At 37.4% G+C, this 4,832-nt stretch overlaps 1 pseudogene; it reads right to left on the bottom strand.

Annotated features, from left to right (window-relative positions):
* Window positions 1–2,210: 2,210 nt before the first annotated feature.
* On the bottom strand, window positions 2,211–2,464 carry LOC110295224 (small ribosomal subunit protein eS27-like pseudogene; annotated as a pseudogene).
* Between the last annotated feature and the right edge of the window lie 2,368 nt (window positions 2,465–4,832).

Genomic DNA, 4,832 nt, shown 5'->3' with positions numbered 1-4,832 from the left:
CCTTCGAGGACGTTTCCTTTGATGACTATGAAGTGTCCTTCCTCATCTTTTTGATAATTTTTGGTTTGGTGTCTATTTTATTGGATATTATAATAGTTACTCCAGCTTCTTTCTTGGAACCATTTGCATAGGAACACTTTCTTTTCCTGAATTTTACTCTGAGATCGTGTCTGTTTTTCCTGTATGTGGCAAAATGTTGGCTTCTGTTTGTGTATGCAGTCTGTTAGCCTAGCTATTTTTACTGGGAAAGTGAGTGTGTTGATATTGAGAGATAGTAAAGACCAGTGTTCGTTGGTTCCAATTATTTTTTTTTGTCAAAGGTGATATTATGTGTGTATAATTCTCTTTTAGGGGTAGTTTGTTATGACATGATTAACTTAATGTGTTTTCTAGGGTGTATATACACTCCTTGTGTTGGAGTTTTCCTTCTAGTAGCTTCTGTAGGTCTGGATTAGTCAATATATATTGTTTAAATTTGTATTTTTCATTGAACATTTCAGTTTGTCTACGGTGATTGAGAGTTTGATGGCAATAATAGTCTTGGCTGGTATTTGTGTTCTCTTAGGGTCTGCATGACATCCATCCAGTATCTTCTCACTTTTACAGTCTCTGTTGAGAACTCTGGTGTTATTTTGATATGTCTGCCTTGTTATTTGCCCTTTCTCTCTTACTGTATTTAATATTCTTTTCTTCTTCTTCTTTTTTTTTTCTGAGACAGGGTTTCTCTGTATAGCCTTGGCTGTTCTGGGACTCACTTTGTAGACCAGGCTGGCTTCAAACTCAGAAATCCATTTGTCTCTACCTCCTGAGTGCTGGGATTAAAGGCGTGCACCACCATGCCTGGCTTTAATATTCTTTCTTTATTCTGTGCATTTAGTGTTATGTTTATTCTGTGACAGGAGGATTTTCTTTTCTGGTCCAATCTATTTGTTGATCTGTAGCCTTCTTTTATGATTATGGCTATCTCTTTTCTTAGGTTAGGGAGGTTCTCTTTTATGATTTTTGTCGAAGACATTTTCTGGCCCCTTGAGCCACGAATCTTTGCTCTCTCCTAATCCTATTTTATTAGGTTTGGAGTTTTTACTTTGCCTTGAATGTTTTGAATATTTTTGGTTAGGAGCTTTTCCCACTTTATATATTCTTGGACTGTTGTACCTATATCTTCTGCAGTATCTTCTATGCTGGAGATTCTCTCTTCTATCTCATATATGGTGTTGCTTGCATTTGTAGCTCCTCATATCTTTCTTAGGTTTTCCATTTCCAGGGTTGCCACCAGTTGTGATTTCTGGTTTTTTTTTCTACTCTCTTTTTTTTAATTTTCTTTATTTACATTTCAAACGTTATCCCCTTTCCTAGTTTCCCCTCCAAAAACCCCCTATCCCTTCTCCCCTCCCCCTGCTCACCAACCCACCCACTCACTCTTCCTGGCTCTGGCAGTCCCATATACTGGTGCATATAACCTTCATAGGACCAAGGGCCTCTCCTCCCATTGATGGCCAACGAGGCCATCCTCTGCTACATATGCAGCTACAGCCATGAGTCCCACCATGTGTTTTCTTTGGTTGGTGGTTTAGTCCCAGGGAGGTTTGGGAGTACAGGTTAGTTAATATGGTTGTCCCTTCTATGGGGCTGCAAAGCCCTTCAGCTCCTCAGATACTTTCTCTAGCTCCTTCATTTGGAACCCTGTGCTCCATCCAATGGATGGCTGTGAGCATCCACTTCTGTATTTTCCAGGCACTGGCAGAACCTAGCAGGATACAGCTAAATCATGTCCCTATTAGTAAGCACCTGTTGGCATCCACAATAGTGTCTGGTTTTGGTGTTTGTTTATGGGATGAATTTCCAGGTGGGGCAGTCTCTGGATGGTCATTCCTTCAGTCTCTGCTGCACTCTGTAACTCCTTTCATGGTTATTTTGTTCCCCCTTCTGAGAAGGACCGAAGTATCTACACTTTGGTCTTCCTTCTTGAGTTTCATGTGTTTTGTGAAAGGTCTTGGACTGCTTTGTTCAACACTTTCATCAGTTTGATTCCATTTACCCTATTTATTTTTATTTTTCCATAATTAAAACTTTATTGAAAAACTAACACCAAAATAGGAGATTGTTTCAGACTTTATATAATCAAACAATAATTACATTGTCTTTGTAAAGTAACTGAAGTTGATAAGGCTTTCTGTGAAAAACACAAATTCAGGAACTTGTATAGATCATTAGTGTTGCTTTCTTCTAAATGAACTGCCTTCTGTGAGCCTGGCTTTTCCTCCTGTGGGCTGGCACAAGAGAGTTAACAACCCCCACAAAGAACCACTGTCTGAGCATGGCTGAAAACTGTAGTCATCTTGTAGCAACCTGGACATTTCACATCCATGAAGTAAGAATTTGGGCTCTGAACCAGGCATTTCTTCTTATGATTTTTCTTCTCCTCTTCCAAGGAAGGATGTAACAGATCTCTAGCCAGAGACATGGTGATGGCTCCACAAGTGCGGCCACTCCATATCACTGAGATGAGTTTTCCCCTATTTCTTTAAGGGATTTGTTTGTTTCCTCTTTAAGGGCTTCTACCTGTTTGCCTGTATTTTCCTGTATTTCTTTTAGTGAGTTATTTATATCTCCTCTAAAGGCCTCTATTATCTTCATGATATATGAGATTTTAGATCAGCACTATCCTTTTCAGGTGTGTTAGACTATCCAGGGCTTGCAGTGTTGGAGACCTTCATTCTGACGGTGCTGTAATACTTTTACTTCTGTTGCTTATGTTCTTCTGGTTGCCTCTAGCCAGCTGGTTATGTCTGTTGTTAACTGTACTGGGTATCTCTCTCTAGAGACTGCCTCCTTTGAGGCAAGTAGAGCTCTGTGACATTGGTTAATACAGGCCTCCTGGGAGGCAGGCAGTGCTGTCTCTGATTAGGGACTTCCTGTGTTCCTGGTTAGAGGAGGCCCCTATGTCTCTGGTTAGGGTTGTCCTCCTATGACCTGGATATGACACACCTTCTGGGAGACAGGCAGGTTGTGTTCTTGGTTATGGTAGACATCCTGGGAAACAGGGATGCTGTAGATTATAGGAGAGGTATGGGCACACCCAAACAGAGGTGCAAACCAGAAGGGAGATAGATGGTTGTCCAGCAGAGATTAAAGTTGCCTTGTCTGCTGGGCTCCATGGGAGGGTCTCTGCTGGAATTGTTATTTGGGTCTTACCTGTGCTCCTGGTTACAACAGATCTCCTGGGAGAAAGGTAGGCTGTGGAATGTGGGGGCATTTTTATTATTCGTAGTGCTTATAGGACAGTGATGCTCCTAGAACTACCTTACAAATTTGGTCAAAACGGAGGATAAGAGGTGGTTTTACAATCTCTTTGGAATACAGATTTAAACCACAGGTATCATATTTCTGGAAAACTGTGCTTTCTCAATTACACGACTACCAGTTTTCTAAACAAGTCTTTGTTTCTAAGACAAAACATTCCATGAGAACAACACAGTGGCCATCCTGTTAATGTTGAACCTTTCATTGCTAATGTGTAGCAAAGGCTTATTATACCTTCTCTAAGATTTTGTTACATGTCATACAAGATGAAGTAGAGCTTAGATTAAGTACTTTGAAATGAAATTTAGATTCTCCTATATTTGTGGAGCAAAGACCCAACTATTATTCTTTATAAAGGGACAAATTAAGCTTAGTTTTTAGTATAATTTGATGTTTGAGTTTTGGGGTTTCAGTTTTTATCTCAATTCCTTAATTTATCAAATAGTATAGGTCTTTTCTCACATTACTAAAAATGGTTAACCTTTATAGTCTTTAGGAATTTCTAAGTACTTATACATGTGTGGCAAATATATATATATTTACACACACACACATATCACCTTATATGTGAGTCTATTTCCTAAAATTGATAATTTTCAATTGAAAAATGGCTATATACTAGAAGATACTTTAATAGTATTGTAATCACTAAATTTCTCACTTAATGATGATGTAATATTAGATAACAATGTTTGATTTACATTTGGAAGTTTTTGCTATGTTTGTGTTGACTCTTTATTCTCTGTTATCTTTGAACTGTTTTTCTTTTATAATTAATCACTTGAAAATTTGTATGTATGAGTGCTTTGCCTACGTGTATATATATGGGTCTAATGTGTGTCTGGTGTCCACAAACGTCATGAAAGCATTATATTCCCTGGAACTGAAGTCACAAAACATTGTGACCTACCTCTTGTGAGTGCTTCTGTTGTGTGTGGGTTTCTCCAGGAGCAGCAGGTGTTCTTAATATCTGAGCCATATTTCCAGTCCTACATTGTATTTCTTTTCATTTTTTAATACAACGAAAGTAGAAAATATCTACATCACTTGTATAGTTTAATTAGAATCTATAAAATTATATGTATGTATTATATTAAGAAAGCAGAATATAAAATATAATTAGTAACTCAATAAAGAAAAACCACATTACCTATACTTCAGAATTATACAGATCTCTCAGGTTGTTTTAGTATTTTCTTTCTCTACTACAATCACTAGACTTTATTATATATGAATATGTAAGCTGGTAGGTTTACTATTAATGTAAATATAAATATAATACTAGTTTTTCAGTATTTTTGAGTTAAATAATTTATTCCCACAAGTACTGATGGACAAGTATTCGCTTGCAATAGTTTTTGTATTATTGCAATGGTTTTTTTTTTTCTTGTTTCTGTGCTTAAACTGATTGATGACGAGTTCTTGACACAACAATAAAGTGATTAATCTACTCCCTACCCCAAAACAGAATACAGGTTCATCCATTTCTATAATTTCAACATACTTTTGAGATTAGTTATAGCTGATTC

This window comes from Mus caroli, unplaced genomic scaffold (assembly GCF_978045245.1).
Source record: "Mus caroli unplaced genomic scaffold, Mus_caroli_1 scaffold_4, whole genome shotgun sequence".
NCBI classification, from domain to species: Eukaryota; Metazoa; Chordata; class Mammalia; order Rodentia; family Muridae; genus Mus; species Mus caroli.
Note: the sequence above shows the minus strand (reverse complement) of the source record. Positions and strands in the feature narration are given on the sequence as shown.